The sequence below is a fragment of the Mesocricetus auratus genome, unplaced genomic scaffold (assembly GCF_017639785.1).
Source record: "Mesocricetus auratus isolate SY011 unplaced genomic scaffold, BCM_Maur_2.0 Super-Scaffold_100018, whole genome shotgun sequence".
Lineage (NCBI taxonomy): Eukaryota > Metazoa > Chordata > Mammalia > Rodentia > Cricetidae > Mesocricetus > Mesocricetus auratus.
Window position 1 is genome coordinate 1,232,266 of NW_024429199.1, and position 24,806 is coordinate 1,257,071.

At 45.5% G+C, this 24,806-nt stretch overlaps 1 protein-coding gene and 1 long non-coding RNA gene across 2 annotated transcripts in view; one reads left to right on the forward strand and one right to left on the reverse strand.

Moving 5' to 3' along the window:
* The window catches only part of Scml4 (Scm polycomb group protein like 4), a 100,483-nt gene extending 85,801 nt beyond the window's left edge, over positions 1–14,682 (reverse strand). Inside the window, exon 1 of the mRNA XM_005073215.4 lies at positions 14,444–14,682. The gene's annotated coding sequence lies outside the window, so the exon portion shown is untranslated. The remainder of the gene's footprint in view (positions 1–14,443) is intronic.
* On the forward strand, positions 4,563–6,963 carry LOC121132834. The gene is made up of 3 exons (XR_005869486.1): positions 4,563–5,402; positions 5,726–5,918; positions 6,742–6,963. It is a non-coding gene; the product is annotated as an uncharacterized LOC121132834 (long non-coding RNA).
* Positions 14,683–24,806: the final 10,124 nt, after the last annotated feature.

Consider the following 24,806-nt stretch of genomic DNA (forward strand, 5'->3'; position numbering starts at 1 on the left):
CAGGCAGATCTCTGTGAGTTCGAGGCCGGGCTGGACCGACAGCCTCCGAAACAATACAGAGAAACCCTGTCTCGTAAAAACCAAAAAAAAAAAAAAAAAAGAACCCAAACTAAGGTTGCCCACACTCAATCTTCTTGCTATAGCACTGTCTACCACACCATGCAGGGATAAGAATACACTAGAAATCTCCAATCAGGTGTGTGGTGTGAAATGTGGCCAAAGAAAATCAAAATCTGCTGGGCAGTGGTGGCGCACACTTTAATCCCAGTAAGCAAAAGGCAGAGGCAGGTGGATCTCTGTGAGTTCCAAACCAGCCTGGTCTACAAGAGCTAGTTCCAGGACAGCCTCCAAAGCCACAGAGAAACCCTGTCTCAAAAAATAAAAAAATAAAAATCCCCAGGAAAATCTCTACTGCCCAGGCAAGCAACACCAGGAGGCTTCCTCTCAGGGTTAGCATGCCACCTGTAACTGATTAGCCTTCATCTAATCATCCATACCGCCCACCCAGTGTGAGCAGAGTCCCATGTTACAAGTGACGCTTTTTCAAAGCTATCTGTTTAACACCACCTTGCTCACCATCATATGAAGATGTCTTCAAATTAACTGGCCACTGTTGACAGTGACTTCAGCGTGGGATACAGGAATGCAGGACTTTGTTCTGACCCAGGCACTGTCACTGGTGCTGCAGCAAGACGTTTAATTCAGAGGATCTCAGACTCAGACAATGAAGGATCTCATGGGGGACGCTATCCAACAGGACGACAGAATGGAGGATAGAGAACCTGCAATTCATAATTTTCACATGTCTAGAACTCTTGCCATCCGAACTCCCCTCCCAATTGGCATGCGAAGCATCTTAGTGGACCCTGACCACTGGGAAAGGGGCTCATGTTCCACTAACAGAGGTCAGACATTGGGCCTGACTCAACAAGTGTGAACTCTGGGGGATAGTCTAGCACTGTCAGTGCACCCCACTGGTATTTACAGGGATGTGGATGGAAATAGGTAAGACTGCCATTGGCTGGGCTGTGACCCTCTCATTTACAGAGGCCTAACTAGCAGCTTGACTGTATTTGGAGATAGAATTAAGTAAGGGACATGAGGTCATAAGGGTGAGATCCCAAACCAATAAAATTGATGTGTTCAAAAGAAGAGAAGGAAGACTAGAGGGATGGATCACCTGTAAACCAAGACCACATGGAAATACATGGATTGATAGAGATGGGTTAATAGTAAAGACAGAGCTAGAAACCCAAGACAACGGCCAACAGTTTCATAATTAATATAGTGTCTGTGTGTTCATTTGGGGCAAAGCCACAGTGGGCCCAAGCTGGAGGGAAGAGTTATCGTAACAGTTAAGAGAACTCTTTACTCTTGCAGAGGACTCAGGTTCAATTCCAGGCACCCACCCACATGGTGGCTCATAGCCATCTGTTCATAAGTTCCAGGGGATCTAAAGTACTCTTCTGACTTTCCCAGGCACCAGGCATGCATGTTGTGCACATACATACATACATACATACAAAACATATGTATGTGCAAAAATAAGTAACTGTCTTTTAAAGTAGAAGACAAATAGTCACTAGGACCATGACACAGAGCAGAGGCGACGTGGAGCACTCAGACACAACCTCGGCTCGCCAAGGAAAGCACTCTGAGGACGCAGCCCCGCTGGCATCTTGATCTTGGGCTTCCAGTCTCCAGAACAGAGAGAAGAGAAATTTTTAGCCTCTTAGCTGGCCCCGGAAAACTCCAATACTCACTATGGGTTCTTTCTCCTTAAGTCATGAGACAGATGCCACTGTTTACAGCCTTCAATGAGTATATCCTCAGACTATCATGATGTGCTTTGTGAATGATGTTTTTCTTGTTGTTTCCTGTCTCAGTCTGTAGCCCAGGCTGGCTCTATTTCAGGGCATTTCTGCCTCATCCTGCTAAGTGCTGAGATTACAGACTCCACATCCAGATTATTTTATGTATTGCCTGCTGTGTTCCTTGACACTATCCCTGTCCCCGAATCCACCCATCCCTGACTCCTCATGACTCCTTGCTCCTGGGGGTGGGAGCTTCCTCACTGTCCTAGGCAGATGGGCATGTTGTGGGGACAGTTACTGCAAGCATGGATTTGCAGCACGTTGGTAATGCTGGGGCTTCCCCAAGTGCCCACTCAAAAGGCGCCAGCCTGCAGAATCACCACCAGGCTCCCATCCTTGACTTCCCGTTCTGCAGTGTCATTCCAGTCCAAGAGGCCAGAGGAAAACTGCTGACCTAAAGACCTTCTACACTGCTTTGCCAGTTACGTGTTACCTGAGACTGGTGGTGTCAAACAGCATCATATAGACAGAGCCCAGAGGGGGATAAGAAAACGTCCCACTTCCTTCATGACTGAGGACTTAGACCTGCCACAGCTCTGTGATGCTCTATCTTAGACATCACAACTGACTAACTGAACAGTCTTGCTCTTGTCACCCATGTGCCAGACTTAGGGACGTCCAACTATCTGACTGAACATTGTTTTGGTGTCCCTGAGAGAGTTCATGAGTAGGTTTAACATTTAGAGCAGTGGAATGGAGAAAGAAGATTGCCCTCCTCATACGGCAGACCTCATCTAATCTACCTAACCCTAAAGTACAAAACGCTGGCCTTCCACCTAGCCCCAGAGAACCCCACCTCCTGCCTGCCTCACCGAGACAGATTATATTCTCATCGCCTCCAACCCACCGAAGTATCTCCTCCTCTTCTTGAGATTTTATTTTTATTTTATGCACATGAGTGTAGTGCCTGCATACATGTAATAACGCCATGCTTGCAGAGGCCAAAAGAGGACTTCAGACCCCCTGGAACTGGAGTTATAGAGGTTGTGAGTTGCCTTGAGTGCTGGGAACTGAACTCAGCACCCGTGCTAGAGCAGCAAGTGCTCCTAATTGCTGAGCCATCTCTCCAGCGCCAATATGCGTTCTTATTGGCTCTCAAGTCTACTGTCAGGTGGAATGATTACGCTAAGTATCCAGTTCACCACCGGCAAAGCCTGAACTTCCCAGCCTCAGTTTCATGTGAGGCGTTCCTCAGATTTTCAGATCTTACACACACGTGCACACAAGCCCTACCGAATGATTCTGCTCTTTGTAGATCTTACACACGTGCACACAAGCCTTACTGACCGAGTCTGCTTCTTTGGAAGCGTACCCCCTGTATCACTTCTTTTTTACAGATAGGCTCTCTCTATGCAGCCCTGGTTGGCCTAGAGCCTGCTTGCTAATGTAGATCAGGCTTGCCTCAAACTCAGAGATTCACCTGCCTTTGCCTCCAGAGTGCTGAGATTAAAGATATGGACAATAATACACACTCTATAGGACATTTTTAGTATTTATTAATCTTTTATGTTCTACTTAAATAAGTACTTTTTAGGAAATGTTTGAATAAAACTTTATTAAGTGTGTACCTTCTTAAATGTGACTTCTTGCTATGTTGCCTAGGCTGGCCTTGAACTCCTGGGCTCAACAGTGCCCACTCCCACCCCCCCACCCCTGCTTTTGAGTGTCTGGGGCTGTAGACATGCAACTCCATACTCAGCTAAAATAAACAGACTTTTAATAAAATTTGTCACACTTATGAATTCACATGACATATTTAGTATTAAAAATATAAATAAAAGAGGTATAGGCACTAGTAGGCCGACAGAGCTCCAGTGGGTGGCCCCACACCCCTTCTTAGGTGCTGTGTCCTTCTTTCCTATGTGTAAAAGCGATCGCCAGTAGAAGCTACGTTCTCACTGTGTCCCGGTGATCTGTTGCTGCATTAAGAACTTTGTGGCTTAAGACAGGTCAGCAGTTTAGGGAAAATCCATCGAGGTTTCTCTATTTTTAATATGTCAGTTTTTTATTTCACATGTACAATGCTTGTCTGCATGTATGTCTATGTGTACCGTGTGCATGCCTTGTTTCTGAGGAGATCGGAAGAGGGCATCGAATCCCCTAGAACTGGAGTTATAGACAGATGTAAGCTGACATGTGGCTTCTGCAAACCAAAGCCACGTCCTCAGCAAGAGTGGAAAGTGCTCTTAATTAGATGTTTAAGGGAGAGAGAGAGACAGAGACAGAGACAGAGAGACAGAGACAGAGACAGAGACAGAGAGGAGAGAGAGAGTAGCAACAGCGGAGAGTGGCATGGCCCACAGGTGCTCCGCAGTGGAGAGACAGGGGCCTCTTGGCAATGAGTTGGTCTTTGCTTACGTGGCACAAGGGTGTCACCCTTCATCTCCACAAATGCAAGCGTCATCACGTTACTGTTGCCATAGCACTTCATCACTCGCTAAGCCCGTTCAAAGTTCTGCTTGGTCTAGACCACCTTGACAGTGAGAACTGACAAAGAGAACCATCTCCAGGAAGGCAGAGAAGTTCTAGAATTTTCAAGGATGCCTGAGTTCGGCCCAGGTCACACTGGTAGGCAGTCAGTTGGCTTTTAGGAACTAGAGTCTATGTTGAAAAGTTCAGGCATTACGCTGGCCTGCCCTGTTACCTGGCAGGATGCACTCAGGCAGCACTCTGGCCAGCCCAGAGTTCTGTGCAAAGGACCCCTTTAAAGGACTGACCCCTGCCTACTTACGCTCTTTTAGTCCTCTCTTACTCTTCCTCACTTCTCTTACTTTTCTGTTCCCTGGGCGCTAAAACTCCCGGTGACCGCAGAGGCTTCCCATCGCTTCCCATCATGGCTAAAGCTGTCTCAGGGCGGGAACCGCCTTCCACCTGGGAGTGTCCTGTTTTGTCTCTCTCCTGTTGATCCCAGTTTAGCGTCTGCTCAGGACGCTCTGAGAGTTTTTCATTTTTTCCCCCACAAATGAGGTTTGAGGTTTTCGGATTTTTCACTGCTCAGACCCACAAGGGGTCTCTCAGATTTTATACCCTGGCACTGGCCGTTCATTCGTTTCTTAGAACTACAGTGGTCACACATCTTTCTGCCTCACTCGTGGAGAAAAAAGGCCCCTTCTGCTGGCAGACGGAAATGTGCCTATAGAGGCCACCATCTGGGCTATCTTAACCATGCGGCCTAGCTTGGGAACTGGTTTATGGAAGCTGCCATGTTTACCAAGTGACCTAGCTGTAGACATGCCCACTTAGTCTAGCCAGGTTCTGCCAGCAAAGCCTGCTGGCAGATACAATTCATTTACTTTTTGTCTCTTTTGCGCTTTTATTTTTGTCTCTAATTTCATCTTTCACTGATCCTGCTGCACATGCTTGTTTATGGAATACTGTGCCTTTCCAGGGTCCCCTGTGCTATCTGCAGCAAATCTTCCTTCTCGTCACTGGCTGTCTCTTTAAATCTGTCTGTTTGCTACAAGTGTGGATCAACCGCTTTTACCCAATCCTGTTTAATGTATCTATATGTATGTGTAAAAATATAAGGTAACTTTATATACTATTTAAATTCAACTATATTAAATATCAAATATTTCTAAATTGTTGTATCTTTAAGTGATGGTAAACATTTAAAGTTATAAGGGTCTATTTCAAATTAACAAAGTATTTATAACACCCAGTCCTTCCTATAAGCTGTTTACAGAGGTAAAGCTTCTATTACTTCTATTCTCTAGCCACCTCTGCTCTTAAGGCAAGTCACTAAAGATAAGTTTTGTCTACTAAGATATACTAAACAGACAGTCCTCAAATGCTCAGAGATCTAGAGAACATGGCATTTAAATATTTTACTAAAAAGCTTTTTATAACAGAGACAGGCCAGCTGCTGGCACCACTCCATTTCCTCCAAGAAGACTGGTGGACATTGAAGAAACTCAGGCCACAAAAGTGGCAACGCTGGCCACTAAGCCACCCTGCCCTTCACCTCAACTGCTTCAAAGGACTCTTCAGACAGTGAACAAGAGGACACTGGAATAGACTTTCTCTACGTTGTTCGGGTCAAAGGTAGGAAAGCCTTCCTAAAAAGTTCCCAATCCACAGGTCTCACTATCAGCAAAAGGCAGGTGTTTTTGGAGCCTCTGACTTTGAAGAACTGTGGAGAACCTTGGGGGTGGCTGTCCACGCAGTCAGCTACTAAGTCTCTCATTCTCAAACCTCAGGTAAAATCTTATCCTTCTCAAGAACTCTGATGCTTTAGACGGCTGGTAGCTTTGCCACCTTAAAGTAACAGACAAGGCAAAGCTCTGTCATAAAACAGATTTCTGGGGCAGGTATTCCAAGGTTTATCTATATAAGATGGTAATGTAATAAAGTAAGTTGAGACATTTTTAAAAATTAAGCATGTTCCAGGTTTCTCTCTTTCATTTTACTACTGTTCATATTCTTAACATTAATCGATAAAGTTCTGATAAGCTACTAATCTAACTCCAACAGAGTGCTAAACAACTATACCACTATATGATCATAACTATAAGCTCAAAATTAAGGTGCTTTTCATTGTGCTAAAAATATCTGTCAGTTTTAAAAATGTTAATACTTTTAGCCAAGTCATTTGTAACACAAATATGTTGCTGATGTGTATAATACTTATGTTTTCACAAACTCAAAGGATTCTTGTAAGTTCCAGGAAGCCAAATTGGACCCATCCAAACGGGTTAGATTCACAACAGATATTATTCAACCTCTCCCTGGTCCTAGGACTCCCTTCCCTCGTCTTGGGGCCCCTCAGGAATCCATCCGTCATCTTACAATCTTCTCCTCAAATACCAGAACCTAAAAAAAAATGTTAAACCTAACTTTGTCCTCTACTCTGCTAACATCTTGCCAGATCCACAGAGATGCCAGAGTTCCGCACAGCCTGCACTACAATGGAACAACCAACTACTCAAGATGTGACAACACCCCAACTTTCTCAAGATTCCCCAAAGATGGTCAACGCCCTCAGGCCTCAGGTCAGCAAGAAGCCGTCTTAAGACCTCAACGTCCTTATTCCCTAACCTGCCACGTCTAACACCCCCACCTCTTTTTAATCATAAATAAAGGTGGGAATGAAAGGTTCAGGCATTACACTGGCCTGCCCTGTTACCTGGCAGGATGCACTCAGGCAGCACTCTGGCCAGCCCAGAGTTCTGTGAGAACCACGCAGGTGCAAAGGACCCCTTTAAAGGACTGACCCCTGCCCGCTTACACTCTCTTTTAGTCCTCTCTTACTCTCCTCTCTCTCTCAGCTCTGCACGGGTTGGGTTCCTCCCACCCCCCCTTTTCCTTCCCTGTCCACCAATAAAACTCCACGTGGGACCGTTGACTCACAGTTTGTGTCTTGTTACTGGGTAAACTTAGACATTTTAATAACATATGTAACTTACAGATCAGTCCTGTGCAATTCTGAGGGCAAATGTGAGTCCCCAGCAGAGAGAGAAGCTGCTGGAAAAGGAAACTGGGGAAACACTGGAGACGAAGGCACCCTTGGGTACCACTGGAGCATCCTAACAACAGAAAGAGGTCGGCCTCCCATTTGGGTGTCTGGGTTTGCCGGGGGACAATGGCTCAGGTCATAAGTTCTTGCTTTTAACTCTTTCCTCAGATGCCCAGTGTCTTCTCCTCAATAGTGTTGTTTTGATTGATATTTGTATCCATCTATCCCCTAAAACAGAGTGAGCTAACTTGAAAATGGGGGCTCTCTTAGATCTGTGATTCCCATACAAATTCTTCTTAGCTCATCCATTGTCTGTGTTCAGGGAGGAGAAAGAAAACCCTGGAGCTTGGGAGTGGCTGCATAAGGCAGCAATCAGGAGGAAGGAAACCTCAGCCTAAGCCAGGCCTGGATTTGTTTAACTGGTAACTCACAACGCCCTCCACTAAAATCAACCAGCAACAGCCGGGCCTCGGGTCTTATGGAAATTAATAGGTTTTTCTGCCCCGCCCCCCATAATAGGTCTCTAAATATTTCTCTCTTCAGCCTTGAAAATGCCAAATATAAAAAAAGACCTGACCTATGTGCAAAAATAGCTATATGTATTTCACATGAAATACAGAAATAGCTATATGTGTTTCATAGTTTTAAGTTTTTTTCTCACTATCCTGGTCTCAGACCATCTGACTTGGAGAGAGAATCGGGCTCCTGCTAGGGACACACACGGAGCAAACTTTCTGAGTGCACCCACTCTGCTCCCACAGCATCTTCAGTCGTGTTACCCTTCACTGAACTTGCGCCAAATGACTTCCACCACAAAGGGAAGGCAAGAAAGGAAAGGAACTTCCCTCTGCGCCATCAGGGCCACCAGCAGCCACAATCTCTGCACATCACTGCCCAAATTGAATTTCTCACTTCTCATCCCTGAAGAGAATTTATCCTCATTTGCTCTCATTAAAGCAACACACACTTGTACAGCTTCTCACTTGGGGACCAATTAGCTATGTCCACATCAAGCCCTGGTATAACCCCGCCCTACTGTTTGGTTGTTTTATTTATGTTGAGTATTTAATGCTTATTATGTAATGAACACTCCAAACAAAAGCTAGTTGGGTGTGGTGGTGCACACCTGTAATCCCAACACCTGGAAGGCAGAGACAAGCAGAGTTCTACGAGTTCAAGACCAGTGTGGTCTACATAGCAAGTTCCAGGCCAGCCAAGGCTATGTGGTGAGATCTTGTCTCTAGGACAAGAATGTCACACACACACCACCAAACAAACAAACAGCTACATCTTCACACTGTTAGTGGTGATTGAAAAACATTAATGGTTTGCCCCACTGTTTCTGTTTGCTTATAATCCAAACACCAAAGGATGTATAGCCTTCCACTTGAATCTTTCTTGCAAATTAGACAGTAGAAGAGATGCTCTCAAGTAGACGCTGCATATTTTGCACCAAGAAGGAGAATTCCTAATAGAAGGGGCAATGCCCCAGAAGTCACTGAATGAACCCTAAATCTCAAGGCAAATTCCAGCATGGGTGACAAATGGAGATAGCATAACCAGGACAATAATCACAGACTGAAAAATGACAGAAACCTATTGCCACATGGGGTGTACTGTACTGGCAGCACACCCAACGCCTTCTGCAGTGATTTCAGTCGTTGTCTTTGGAATAAACCGCATTCTTCATGGCTGATGGTTTCATAGAGTTGACATCTCCACAACAGGGAAGGCAGTTGAGCCTAAGAATGGCGAAGGGAAGAAGTTAGCCTCCTTTCTGGAAAGCCAAAAAGGAGAATGTGTCTTGGGACCGGAGAAGCCTCAGCCCATTTGGCAAAGTGATTTGCTGAACAAGCATGAGAGCTGAGTTTGGATTGCACACACACACACACACACACACACACACACAAAAGGCCAGGCAGGCATGGTGGACAAGCATGGAATCCCAGCACTAGGGAAACAGAAACAGAAGACTTCTGGGGGCCTACTGGCCAACCAGTCCAGACAATCAGCAAGATCCAGGGCCATGAGAGACCCATCTCAAAAATTAAGATAGACAGCCATTGAGGGAGTCACCTAATAGTAACCTCTGACTTCTACAAAACATGACTACACTTATGCATGCATGTACATGCACATACATATACACACAAAGAATGAGTCTTGCACCAGATGTGGTAATAGCCCAGAAATGGTTAGGCCCAAAGGGATGTTTCAGTTGCATAAACTTCTAATCTCATTTCCAAAATCAAAAGCATGAGTCCCCACGGCTGACTTCTACCATGTGTTTTCTCTCCACTTTCGTTCCCTTGTCTGCCAGGCAAAACAGAATTCAAATCCAGAGGCCGCCCGAGGCTGGCTTCAAGGCCAGTGCCACGGCAGAGCCTCAGATACAGCCACTCCGAGAGCACGCATGCCTACAGGCCAGTTGGCAAAAACACATCTTGTGTTTAATCCTGGTTTTCTCATTATAGACATGATGTCCTGGGATGACATCTGGATCAAAGAGAGAAAAAAGAAGCCTTCCTTCTACCTAAAAGAAAATGGTCCAAGCTCTGTCAGTTGAGAGCCACAGGCCACCTCGTTGTGCCCAATCTTTCTGTGCCCCTTCCCCGGGTTCTGCCCCAGCACCTTAGTCACTTCCCCACAGCGCCCCTCCCCTTGCTTCACTTGGACCCCACTGGGACAATTCTTTGCTCTGCCTCACTTGCATCTGTCCCTTCATGAACTTTCTTTATGACTTTCGAGCCATGTGTGTCTTGTTTCGAACCAATGAGATCGATGCTATATAAAACAGCACAGGGATAGAGAAAGGGAAAAGCTTCTGTCACCAAACATTCAGCTCTCAGAAGCTGAGTCACTATCAGGGATCTGGGCAGCCAGCATTGCCTCCTTTCAAAGCACAGCAGGCGCTGGTTGCCCTGGGATGTTCACGTTCTCACAACAGCCAGCTCCACTGTTGAGACTTCTGCAGAAAGCAAGGCTGTTCCTCCTCCTTCCTGGAGCCCGGCATCAGGAATGCGAACTGAATCCCAAAAATCCCCAACAGTGCAACTGAGCCCAGTTATCAACAAATGCTGCTGCCCAAACACCTTTCGCACATGTACTTCATAGATAAAACTTTCTGAACAGCGGTGCTGAGGAATTGCCGCCAAATTCCCGGTGATGCTGCAGGGGCCATCGGGAGCAGAAGCTACACCAGAGGCCTGCTTGGAAAGCCAAGGACACACTCCAGGGGCTTCTGGGTGTCACCAGGACTCTGTGGCATGACTTTTTAGCTTAGCACAAACTCGGGACTGCCCCTGGGTGATACATTGTTTTCTTCCTGGAAGGAGTAACCCAAGCTGTAACCACCCCATAACCTGAGGAGTATTGTCTCCTTAGCTGTGGCTAGAGGGCTCCTCCTGGTTGCCAGGGGCTGATTTGTTCTAGAATGCACACCTGACTGAAGGCAAGAGCATAGTTGTCTCAGTGTGAACTGCCTGCCTAGACCTTAACACTAGCATCCCAGCCTGACCAAAAGTGTGTGGTGTGTGTGTGTGTGTGTGGTGTGATGTGATGTGATGTGTGATGTGTGTGTTTCATACGGAGCCACCTCTGAGATGTGGGGGGCTAGGTTCCTGCACCCCCACCCTATAACCTTCACTTTGGGTAAATCCGATAAATTGCAAACCCCTAGACATAACCAAAAATGTCTCCAGCTTGAGCTTTCCCTCAAGTCTCCATCTAAATCTTTGCATCTGATGATCCACTAGTGAAAGCTTGCTGAAATTCAGGGGGACACACCCGCATGCCAGAACTGAAACCGAGATAAAATAAACCCCAACAAGAATGCACCCGGTGGCTGTGCAAGCCGGCAAACCAGATTCGTCCCTAAGGCTCCCAGCAGCCTGCATCTAGAAGACTGCACCCCTGCAGACACTGGAATTTGGGGAGAAAAAAGGTAGAAATGGGAAAATGAAGAAAAAGAAAGTAACCAATTCAAATGCAACCCAAACACTCTGAACTACTCTGGGTCTCAGAAATTTCGTCAGGATTTGAGTGATCTTAATGGTCTTTGAGCCACAACTGAAAATGCCACAATAGATGAATTAAAAACCACTAGGTTTGCCAAAGACCAATTGTTAAAAATTGGCAGCATTCCAAAGAACTTAGCAGGCGGCACACTGCCCGGGGGCTCAGAGAATCGCTAATTCTAGAGAAAGTTAATTATCACCTTATTGATAAAAGGGTAATTTTTAAAGCTTGTAGTGTGGCTTTTGTGTCTCATTAATTAAAATTTAGAGTAATTTACTAGACACCCTGGCGGCTTCTGTTACATCATATTTGTACCAAACCATCGGAATTTTCTTCCTCCTAGGGACCATTGAATCCCCCATCTCTCCTCACCTGTCTTTGAAAGCAACAGAAGCATTTTTAAAGGAGGAAAAATGTGTAAATCTCAGAGTCTTTTGGGAGACTTCAGAATTAAGACATAAAATATCCCAGGAAGCTTTTTTAAAAGCTCTCAGAAATACTGAATTTGCCCATCAATAGAAAGAAGCCTGTATGCTCATCCTGAGGGGAGACTGCTCCATAGACACCACTCCTGAAACAGGAGAGTGATTTTGCAGTCCTTGACAACTAGATGGAATACGGGTATGTCTTCATCTTCATTCCCAAATTCGTTCTCAAACAAAATCGAAGGGATTGAAACAGGAGGAAGTTGGAATTCTAAATCCCAAGGAGCACACAGTTACCTAGATGAGACACTGAAGCTTTGGAGGTACCAGCTTAGGGGAAAGTAAAGGTTCTAAGGAACTCTCAATTCTGACCTTCACCTCCCCCGACCAATGCTGTTCCAAAGTATGTGTCACAAGGTATGTGTGTGTGTGTGTGTGAGAGAGAGAGAGAGAGAGAGAGAGAGAGAGAGACAGAGACAGAGACAGAGAGACAGAGAGAGAGAGACAGAGAGAGAACCCTTGGGTCTTGCAAAATTGCAGACCTAAGAAATGCTACAAATTTGTGTCCAACACCCCAGGTTTCCAACAGAGAAGTTATTCTTCCGGGAGAATTCCATGCTATATTTCCTTAAACTTATTGCAAACAAGCATTTGAGATCGAACGCTAAGATTTAAACGAAACAATAAAAGCCATCCCATTATAAAGAGGTTTGGGGCAATCCAGTCATGATTTTTCCACCATTTAGTAAAAAAAGGTTAAACTCATTTAAAAAGTAAGTTAAACTTCTATCTTTGTCCTTTCAGGTATTGTTAAATTTTTATCACAGGCAAGCAGTATTGAATATATTGAAAGTCCTTGCTTGTTTGAGTTGTCGAGATCAAAGTACAGGAGTCAGGGGGGTGACTGCATTTGGATTTGGCTTGTTTCCCAGAAGCTGGTATCTATGACCTCCATCCCTCGCCCCCACAACCAGAACCAGAAAGTGAAACTACAGCTGGTTTCTCTTGCGGGAAACACCGGCAGCAAAGCCCCGCAGGAAGTGGTGCTCGCCTGTGGGTTTTCCTGTCTTACTACTGCTCATCCACATCCTTTAAGAATAAAATAAAAGTAATGTTGGTGACATGGTGAGAAACGTAAATGCAGTAAACAACTAGATTTTGGGAGTTTGTGGGAGTCTTTATTCCCTTTTGTGATACTACAAATTGGACAGGCAGATTCTTGGAGAAGCTTCCTCCACATACACAATCTTAAGAGCAATAGAAAAAAAATCCATGTTTTAAAAATAGTTGTCAAGTATATTTTGAAACTAAATTGCAAAGCCACCGAGCAACTTTGTGCATGGACCATCTATGTCCACATTTTAGTTACGTTTTGATGGTCACTCAGTGCTGGTTTTCTAGGTTACAGTGACCCAGTAGATGTTGTTCAAATAGTAACTAGATTGAGCATTTCTAGCAAGCAACTCTGTACATAACATTCCAGGAGACGCTGTATCCAGATCATGTACCTTGTCCTTTATAATTATTTCTATACTTCTATGCATTCACTCCAGACATTCTGTTTTGTTTTAGTTTTTTAATGAGAAGAAAGTCTTGGGGGGGGGAAAGGTAACTATATCTCTTGCCCCTTCAAAAATATTGTTCCTTAACTGGAAGAGGAATTATAAACACAGAGCACACAGCAAATATGTCTATTCTGAAGTGCCCAGATTACTTTCCGACTACCCCAGCTACAAAGAGCTGATGGTCTTCCTCTTGAGAAATGTCACGACCCTAGGAAGAACACAGCAAGACACCTCTGGTTTATCCTCACAAATGATGGGAAGAACTCGAACCAAACACATCAGTGAGAGTGAAAAGTGCCAGCCCTGCAGCTTGAGGCACGGTCTTACCCACTGTCCCTGTCTGCCTAGCAAACACCTGCAGGTGACTTTGGGCTGCAGGAAAACAAGTAGAAGCCGCTTCAGGTCACACAGTGCACACCTGGAAAGGAGGTGACTTAGTCTTTGAGTTATGGGAAGCCTCCAACCATTCCAAACTAACTTGAGATTTCCCCTAATAAAAACTAATAGCCGCAACTAGCAATTACTACCTAGCCTCACCTATGACTGCTAAATTAGCAACCAACAACACAAAGACATGAAATATTCCATCAGAAACATTCAAAATAAGTAAGTAAAATTCAACGGTAAAACAAATGCTTTAATGTGTGTTTATAACACACCTATTTAAAAAATAAATGTTAAGGTAAATATTTGTAACCTAGAGCATACTACAATTTTTACATTAATAAAACAAAGCCACGCCAAGCTCAATTATTAGTAAAAAATCCAAACAGTTATCTGGGTTCATGTTTGAAAAATTAAATTTGTACTTTATATGCATCAATAAAGAGCAGTAAATGTGTACATATAAAACATAAGCTGTGTATTTCTATACTACATCTTTGAGATACAGTTATGAATATATGAAATCAAACATCGTATTTTTCATTTTAAGATCTGAAGTTTACCCACTGGGCTTAGTAGTTTTAGCACTAGACACTTGTGCATTGCCATGGAGGCAGGCATGCAAACCCTCCCAAATAAACTAAAGCAGGTAACCTGTTGTGCTGACAGCCCCAAGAGAAGGACCCGTATCACGGCACACCCTCCAGCGTGCGTCTCCCTTACCTACAGCTTGATCACAGAGCCCTGATCAGGGTGTTGATCGGGTCGGGAGTGTTGACTTAGAAGACAGGTAATATCCTGCACGTGCACCCGAATGTTGCACACGCTATCTTCCACCGTGTGCTACTGCTCACAGCTAGTCTCCAACAGCCCTGCTCGCCGCTGCAAACATCTCATTAGACTAATGCATTCAGCACAGGCAGAACACTCGATTTACCATAGCTACGGCAGTGAATTTCCATTACGATGACAGCTTCAACCACATCATGTCCGGAAAACCAGCCAACCACTGGCTTCTACAGAACACACACATTTTACATGCAGAAAGCGAGGACTCTGTGTGTGTGTGTGTGTGTGTGTGTGTGTGTGTGTGTGTGTGTGTGTGTGGTTTCTTTCCTCTTACAGCCCAACTAAGATAAATGCACAGTGCAGCTTTTTGTGCACACCAGCTGCCAGGTAATGACACTTCTGCTTCTTGGATAGTTACTTCCTTGTAATAAACTGAATTATGTCACAATTGTGAGAATGGGTGTTTCCTACATTTCAGTTTTCATTACTCCTCCTCTGTTGCCATAGAAACCAGACTGTAACATCATCTCTTTGTCCCAGCCCTGCAGCAGTGAGGGCCACACCAGGCTCATAAGGCTGTAGTGATCTGACAAGGCCAATGCTTGGCTTTGGGCAAAAAAGAGAACAATGCCGACAGCCTGTGTGCTATCAGAGGGGTGTACCTTTGAGGGTGACACGCTATGGCTGTACCTGTCGGCTCCAAAGCTGCCTCTCTCTCTGTCTGCGCGCATATGTAAGTGCTTCTCCTTGTCCAAATGTGGGAAGGAACTGTCGCCTCTCCTTCAGGCACCACCTTTCCACTAACCCAGTTCATACCAGCGAAGGGGCCTTTTCTCCTCCCTTCTTTCTAGAAGGTGAAGCAGGTTTTCTCGGGCCTACCTCACTCACTCTGGGCACCTGGGATCTGTCCCAAGGATTTCCTACAGGATGAAATGCCTGTTCTACAACTACAGGCTGCCCACCAGGCTTACTTGTAGGAATGGACAGCATGCTTTCTCAGCCAGCCCTGATCATCAGCTAACTGGGAAGGTCTATGTCACAGCTTAACCAGTTACTGAGAACATAAAAATCAAAAAGGAACTACAATTTGAAGTTTGTTGGAATGGATATGCAGTCTGAAATAAATTTGTCTCATCAAATTAAATAAGTTGGAAAATTGATGTTTTTAAAGTCAAAGCATGATACATACTGAGAAGAATTTATTCCCTGGGCAGCACATGTCCTCTCTGCCTGTGTCACCTGTCCATGACAGCCCTTCCCACTCTCCCTCAAGTTGGTCCCCACACTGGCACTGGCCCAGCTTGGATGGCAGTCCCCATTTCTGCTGGGTGTCATAAAGAGTCACATTTGTACTGACAGTAGTGTGTGCCCCTTTGACATCCAAGGAAATCAAAGGTTAAGTTAGTGAAACTCCCTGGCAAGATTGGCCCAGAAAAGCTCTCAATCAGTTTCCGTTTTATGAAAGACCTGGGTTTAGCCAGCTTAGGCCAAATGGAAATTATTATGGCCACGGAAGACAAACTTTGAGCTGAAATTCATGACATAGATGTGGAAAAGTAATTGTCCTCACCAAATGAAGAAAAAAGTGTAGATGGATTGCAGTTGAGGAGGATTCGTGTGAAGTCACAGAGCCATCACCTCGTGGGAAGACCCCTAGAGAGCCAGGTCCCTGTCTGGAGAAACACTGCAGAGCCACGCTGACGACGACCCTTTTAGACTCCATTTAAACTCTCTGAGCGTTTTGTCCTTTGGAAATAAATATAAAAACAAAGGGGAAAAGTAAAAATGAAGAGGAGAAAGAAGTCACTCCCTTAGTTCATTTGGTTGTTGGATTTTGATGTTTTGTTTTATCTGAAAAAAAAAGTGAAACCTTGGTAGTTTTGTTTTGGGGGATTGTTTGCAATTTCATGTAATTGGTTTCATGTAGAGAAGAAAGGGGCCTAAGGACGACAAGAAGGAGAGAAGAAACTAGAAGCCAGCTAGGTGTGGGGAGCCCACTGGTAACATCAGCTTTCAGGAGCCTGAAGCAAAAGAGGCCAGCCTGGGCTACATGGTAAGTCCCAGGGAGACCTCAGCTACAGGGTGAGTCCCTGGGATGAGGAAGGAGGGAGAGAGGGGAGATGGAGATAGATAAATGTCAGACAGATACACACATAGGTAGATACATAGATAACACTAGGACCTAAAGGATGTTTAAATGTCGCCTCCACCAAGTGCCAATTCCAGCCACAGCTGTGCCTGCCCAGTCTCACACCGGGGTCCACCAAAGAACACCTTGAGAGAGCTGGGACACTTGGTGTTCAGTTTAACTTATCTCCTTGCATAAATACAATCAGTGTTTCTTTTGTTTGTTTGTTTTTGTTTTTTTTTTTGTTGTTGTTGTTTTTACGAGACAGGGTTTCTCTGTGTTGTTTTGGAGGCTGTCGGATCAGCCCAGCCTCGAACTCACAGAGATCCGCCTACCTCTGCCTCCCAAGTGCTGGGATTAAAGGCGTGTGCCACCACCGCCCGGCAAAAATCAGTGTTTCTTAAGGAATCAAGCCCTGTAAGAGAAAAGGCTCTGGTAGACTGTTCCTCACAAAATGACATTGGTTGCCTTTCCCAGCAGGCTTCTGGGAGGGAGGGTCTGACTCTGACCACCATGCTCCATATCCCTGGCAGATGGGCTGCCAGTGTGGCTTGTCCTTAGTGAGGTGCGCCTGGGGTGCCACATTGCCACTCAGTGGGTCAACTTGGCGGTCTTACATGAACTTGAAATTAACTAAAGCTGACTTGAAACATTTAAATGTATATTACTGAGATCAACTGTAGTGCATGCACACATTACTCAAATTTCTTCTTAACCGTCACCATAGACCTTAAGTCACCAATATTTTACAAAAACATCTTGAATGTTTTTATTCCAAGACAATTTTGAGTTAAGCATGTAGGAGAAAGAAATTTTGTGGGATGGCAAGTATCAGCCAAAGGAATTTTTAAAAGGCAAAGTGTCCTTTTAATCCACCATAGCTCTAACCCTGCATTTCTCCAGATGACCATTAAAATGCCTGGGCTGGGCTGGAGAGACAGTGCAGTAGATAAAGAGCCTGCTGCGTAAGCATGGTGATCCCCAACCCTCACAGAAACGCCAGGCAGCAGTGTGGCCTGCCTGTAACGCCTTCCTGACCAGGAAGCAGTGATGGATTAATGGATCAGAGAGTTCCAGGCTCATTGTGAGACTCTGACACGGCCAACAAAGCAGTGATCAAGGAAGATCCCTGTCAACCTCCACTCTGGTCTTCACACACACACACACACACACACACACACGCACACACACACACATACACGCAAGCACACGCGCACACACGCGCTTGCACACACACGCACGCACACACCCACACATACGCGCAGTGCGCTGGGTGCTCCACCTTGCTCTTGGTCACTTTCTCAGAGCACAGACAGCACATTCCACACAAATATCACTTGCTTGGTGGGTAGCAAGAGGTAACCAGGGGAACAGGCTCCCTTTTAGGGTATCTCAAATGGAAATCCACATAAGGTCACCCCATCTGAAGGGTGATCATTACCAGAATCAATGAACTAACAAGTTGCTGGCGAAGACACCATCCCCATCAAAAGCAGCCTTTGCCCTGAGAGGCGGGGCTTTCCAAGACACGCCTCAGGCTGAGAGGATTCTGCACAGGCGATGAGTCGATGCCATGTAACCTAAGGATCCACGTAACCATTAGTGAAGAACTGCTACTCCGTATGTATCCCAACCCCAGCCATCCTGGGGAAAAAATGTATAGTCCCACTCCACCACAGGCAACAAAAATGAGTCTTGAGGATGTCAGATAAACTGGCCAAGGTCATACAAGTTCAGAAGTGATGGGCAGTGCCCAGGTGTTTGCTTCTAAGACACAGTAGCTATTTGATCTACCTACTCGGCTTGCTGGCACTGTCTCTTGCTCCAGTCCTCTATAAACCCTTGCCTCAGCATGGGAGTGGAGATGGGGCATCATGTTGTCTTCATGAGCCCATATGGATCTGACAGACTATAATCCTAAGCATTGCTTTCACCATCAGGCTTGATGAGCAGCGCTTCAGCGTATAGCAGTTGTGGCTTATGGTAGCTGTGACCATGATTAGTAATAGGCAAAAGGCACTCTTTCAGGCTGGAAGTATGGCTCCATGGTAGCACACCTACCTAGCATGCACGAGGCCTGGAGTTGGATCCCCAGCGCTGAAAAGGAAAAGGAAAAGCACATTCCTTCTAATAGTAAATGACCTGTGTAACCCTGGCCGTCCTAGAACTCACTACGCAGACCTGACTGGCCTTGAACTCACAGAGAGCAGCCTGCTTCTGTCTCTAGGTGTTGAGATTAAGGGGTGCAGCACCATGACGACTGGCATGGAGGAAGAGTTAAAGAAGAGGGCTCACAAAGAAAGGGGGCAGTGGCGAGGAGGCAGGGGAGGAGGGAAGCCAGGGTTCCTTTCCTGAGTAGGAAGGGACCAGACGCTATATGTAAGTGAACCCACAGTGTGGCTTCCATATCACAGCACTTTGCTTTACTCCCTGAAGATCTGCACGGTTTGGGGAGGCGTGTGGCTTAGGACTGACTACCATCTCACCAAAGGGAAACAGAGCCAGCAAGTGGTTAATCTGATTGCTCAGACCAGATAAAAATGGGTGTCTTTCATCTCCTGACTCCCCAGTCTCTCCCAAGAGCCCTGCTCTCCCCCAGACTGGGCTTTAGTTAAAACCACTCAGAGATCTTTTCAAGACATATTTTTAAAATATTCATTAGTGTTTATGTGCATGCGTGTTTGGCCTGCATGTTTGCCTGTGCACCGTGAGTGTGCTTGGTACCCAAGGAGACCAGAAGAAGGTGTCAGATTCCCTTTACAGAGGGGTGTGAGCTGCCATGTGGATGCTGGAACTCAATCCCAGGTCCTCTGGAAGAGCTGCCAGCATGTTTAACCACTGAGCCATCTCTCCAGCTCCCAAACAGAGTTCTTTCAAATTAAAGGCAAATTATTTTTGCAAGAAGTTAAGAAACAACCCACACATCCAGTTAAGTAAGGGTATCGTATGTGCACACCATAGAATACGCAATCAGGAAGGGCATCATATCAAGGAAGAGGGGCTGAAAGACAGCTAAGAATCACAGGGGAAGAGTGCTGTGAAATGCTGCCCGTGGGACAGCCATGGTTACTTGCACACGATCAGCCAACATTCCAACAGGCAGCTCTAACTGGACTTGGTGGGCTACTAGCAGAAACAAAGGGCGAAATGAAATGAAAGGATGAGGGGGCATGTTGGTGACTCCTGGGGAATAGAGGTTTCCGAAATATTGGGAAAGGGGAGCCCCATAATCAAGATGTGTTGTTTACACATAGAAAAATGGCAAAGAATAAATAAAATATATTCCATTTTTAAAAGCAGACGTCTGACCAGGCAGTAGTGATCCCAGGACTTGGGAGGCAGAGGCAGGCAGGGCTCTGTGATTTCGAGACCAGCCTGGTCTACAAGAGCTAGTTCCAGGAGAGCCTCCAAAGCCACAGAGACACCCTGTCTCGAAAAATGGGAAAAGAAAAGAAAAAAGCTGATGTCTTAGAGCATAGAATAATAGGAAAAGAGATTCATAACACACATTTGCTGAGAAAATTGCCAGTTAGAAAATAATATACAGAATAGAATTTTATTTTGAAAAGAGGAATGATATTACAAAATATGGGAGAAATGTTAGTAGTGATGATTTATTGGTGGTAGAAATGTGAGTGATTCATGCTTCATTCTTTTACATTTTCTACAAGGCAGCCCTACTTGTTTTGTGATAACAAGGAGATGCATGGAGCCGTCCATTATCAGGGACAGGGTCTTTCCTTGTCATGTTAGGAGATGCACCCATGCTTTTCATAAATCTTGGGGTTGTTTGTTTGTTTGTTTGTTTGTTTGACACAGGGTCTCACTGCGTATTCCTGGCTGACCTGGAGCTAGCGATATAAACCAGGATGGCTTCGAACTCACAGAGATCCATCTGCCTCTGCCTCCCAAGTGTTAGGTTTAAAGACATGCACCCTGCCCCCAGAATATCTCATTAAATTTTAAGTCTCAGATTTCATCACTGAGATTAAAAAACGCTTCTTGCCTGCAAGGTGGAGATGAGGGAGAACAGCCTCAGCTGTCCTGTGCTCTGAGATTCCCTGCAGACATGTTCTGAGCCTCTGCAGGGTACTGAGCACAGGGTCATTGCAGAACCAGTGACACCCAGGGTTACTTTTAGTAAAGCCGCATACTAAAGAAATAACTCCCACCCAAGGAAAAGACTGTTCGTTCAAATTCTGCTGAACCCAAAACATGGTCCCTTCAAACATGGCCTCCTCCTCTGTGTGGTTCTGAGCCTGTGACCTGGGCTGACATTCAGCAGAAACACTGGCCATGAGGTCCGACAGTTGGGCTACTCACAGCCCAGACACTCTCCTTTTGTGGTAGAGTCTGGTCACCAGATTGTGTAATAAGAGACACCAACTTCAGGACTATATTTTGGTCACAAGGCTGTAAATTCCAAAGCGTGAGGGAACATGTCCTGTGCCCCAGGCACACGATGCAGCACTTGGTATATAGGTTAGAATCAACAAGTCGTCATTACTGAAGGAGCGAACAGCACCACGGTCTAAGTCAGTCTCAGCAAATGTCAGGCTTTCAGACATGATTCCTATTAGGAGGTGCGGCTGTGCTGGAGGAATGCGTCACTAGGGGGTGGGCTTTGTCTCTCAGTTCACTTGCTGCTGCCTTCTGATCTGGGTGTGAAACTCTCAGCTCCATCTCCAGTCTGCCTGTGTGCTGCCATGCTTCTCACCATGGTGATAAAAGGCTAAACCTCTGAGACTGTAAGCCAGCCTCAGTTAAATGCTTTCCTTTATAGGAGTTGCCGTGGTCATGGTGTCTCTTCACACAATAGAACAGCGACTAAGACAATTCCTCCTCATCCCTCACATGATTAATTTTAGATATCTGCCATCTTAGGGGCAAAGGATCGCTGTGATGAAACACCATGACCAAAAGCAGCCACGACCAAAACCAAAAGAAAAGGGTTTATTTCCCTCACAGTTCCATCGTCAATAGCAGTGCGGGCAGAAACTCACGCAGGGCAGGAACCTGGAGGCAGAGCTGATGCAGAGGCCGTGGAGGGTGCTGCTCACTGGCTTGCTCCCCATGGCTTGCTCAGCCTGCTTTCTTTTTTTAAATTTTTTATTTAAATTAGAAATAAGCCTGCTTCATATGTCAATCCCAGCTCCCTCTTCCTCCTCTCTTCCCCCACCCTCCACCAGCCCCCCATCCCATCTTCCCACCGCTCCCCAGGGAGGGTGAAGCACTCCATGGGGGATCCCCAAAGTCTGTCATATCATCTGGGGCAGGGCCTAGGCCCTCCCCCATGTGTCCAGGCCAAGAGCACATTCCTCCACATACACCAGGGATAAATACTGAGCCACTACCAGAGGCCCCGTAGGTTACCGAGGCCTCCTCACTGACATCCACATTCCGGTGGTCTGGATCGGTCCCATGCTGGCCTCTGAGCCATCAGTCTGGGGTCGATGAGCTCCCCTTATTCAGGTCAGCTGCTTCTGTAGGCTTCACCAGTCCGGTCTTTATCCCCTTGCTTACCACTCCTCCCTCTCTGCAACTGGGTTCCAGGAGTTCAGTTCAATGTTCACTCAGCCTGCTTTCTTATAGAACCCAGGACCACCAGCCCAGGGATGGCTCCAAACAACAATGGGTTTGGGCCCTTCCCCGTTGCTCACTAATTGAGAAAATGTCCCACAGTGGGATCTTATGGAGGCATTTTCTCAGTTGAGGCTCCCTCTTCCTCTGATGCCTCCAGCTTGTGTCAAGTTGACATAAAACTAGCCAGCACATATGTCTCCAGAAAAAAAAACTATTTTTGTAAAATTTAAGGACTTTTCTCCTATTTAGGCATAAAATGCTATGATCTTGTGCTTTGATCTGCAGTGTGTTTTAAAAATTATATAATACATATTATATATGCAAATATATACATGAGTGTATATAATTATATATACAAATATATTATATATACAAATGTACTACATATACAAATACATACATATATATAACTATATATACACAAATTGTATACACACACATACATATACATATATATGATTTCACCAGGTAATCTCATAGCACTTTTGACAATTAGCTAGATTGTCCTTTCCACATATTCAGTGTAAGAAACCAACTTTGGATCACTGAGATATGACACAAGTGAGAATCAGCCTGACCTCTCTGTGCTGCCAAAGGAGACTTCAGATGTTCTGGGAACAGGCATTCAGCTGAGGGTGCTCTGTGGGCTTGGATCTTAGAAAGTTTGGGGATTTATTTTTGTTGTGTGGTGTGTGTGTGTGTGTTTGTGTGTGTGTGTATAAGTATGGTGTACAACTGTGTGATACATATGTGTGGGTGAGTGGTGTGTGTGAGAGTTCATGTGTGTGTATGCGTGTGTAGTAGTATGTATATGGTGTGTATGTGAGTGGTGTGTGCGAGAGTTCGTGTGTGTGTGTATAGTATTATATGGTGTGTATGTGAGTGTGAGTGGTGTGTGTGTATTGTGTGTAGTATGTGTGTGTGAGTGTGTATGTGGTGTGAGTGTGTGGGGTGTGTGTAAATGAGTGTGTGTGAATATAGTGTGTGTGAGTATGGTATGTGTGTGTGGCCTGTGTGTGAGTATGAGTGTGGTGTTTATATATGGTTTGTGTGAGTGTTGTGTGTGTTTGGTTTGTATGTGTGTATGAATGTGTGTAGTATGTGAGTGTGGCATTGGGAATTGTAAACAGAAGAGAGTAGGACATAAAGTTGCCGGGTATTCACCAGAGTAGATTGCTTGGACCAGGTTTGAGCTATTAGAAAGTCTTCATTAGCCAGCCAGTGACTACACTGGCTTTCGGTTCCAGAAAGCCCCGAGCCTTCTTCAGGGTGAGCTTCTAAGCGCAAAAACCATTCTGGGTTGACATACCTCAGTTAACAAGAACATCTAGATATGGAACTACAGAAGCTGAAAAGCAAGGTTAGTACATTTGGAGACTTTCCCATAACTATGGACTTTGATGGCTTGTGTCTTTTATTTTGTTTTGTTGGTGGTGCTGTCTATGAACTGAGTTTCGTGGCCTGAATGGTATTTCTACCATGGAGTCAGTTGTGTTAAGGTCTGAGGGCATGTTACAATTCTTAAGATCACATTTGTTTTTTCAATTTTAATTTAGAAAATGGAAACTCATCTTTGGGTGCCTGATATAATACCAAATACCTATAATCCCAGCACTTGGGAAACAGAGGTAGAAAGGGCAGTAAGTAGTCTAAGATCATCTTCCGCCACAGGGTAGGGGGGATTGGTCAGCCTTCAATGCTGAGCTCAGATTGGTAGAGCTCTGCTCCAGGATTGGTTAGTTTTCTGCACAGGACTAGGGTCAGATTTGGCTCTGGTTTCAGGGCCAAAGTGTGTTTCTTTCTCTGGTCCTTTTTAGCCTTTTGGCTCCAATTTTAGGGTCAGGGTGCATTTCCTTCACTGACTCTGATTCCAGGGACAATGTGTGTTCTCTTGGCACTGGTTTTAGGGTCAGGGTACATTTCTTTGGTTCTGGTTGCAGGGCCAGAGTGTGTTTCTTTGGCTCTGCTCAGGGTGTGTTTCTTTGACTGGTCCCTTTTCCCTACACCTATACCCAGTTCTCTGTCTGCCTCCTGTTTGTGGTTGAAGATGTTAGTGATCCCCCCAGCCTCTCAGATTCCAGCTCTGCTACTATACCTGCTGCCATACCTGTACTCCACCACCATGGACTTTCCCTCAAATTGAGAATAAAGCCTTCCTTCTATATGGTGCCTTGGTCGTGGTGTTTCAGCACAGCCATAGAAAAGAAATGAACACATCAACATTCTTGAAAGAAAATGACAGATGTTTGATATGTTTGCCTTTCTTGTTGAGCCAGGTAAGAGACTCAGTTTTGCTTCTTGGATGGACTTAGATGAAATGAAGGACGACTGTGGAGAAGCAGAGCCTGGCTCAGGCTACTCTGGGACCCTCCTCAGCTGTAGGGCAGGGAAAGCAGGCTGCCCTGAGGGGAGCAAGCCAGGCTCCAGGCTCCATGATCCAGGCTCCAGGCTCTATCCAAGCTCCATGTCCAGACTCAAGCTCTAGGCTCCAAGCTGCAGGCTGCAGGCTCCAGAATCCAGAATCCAGGCTCTGTCCAGGCTCTATCCAGGCTCTGAGAAATGCAACCACCTAACAAAAAGCCTGGG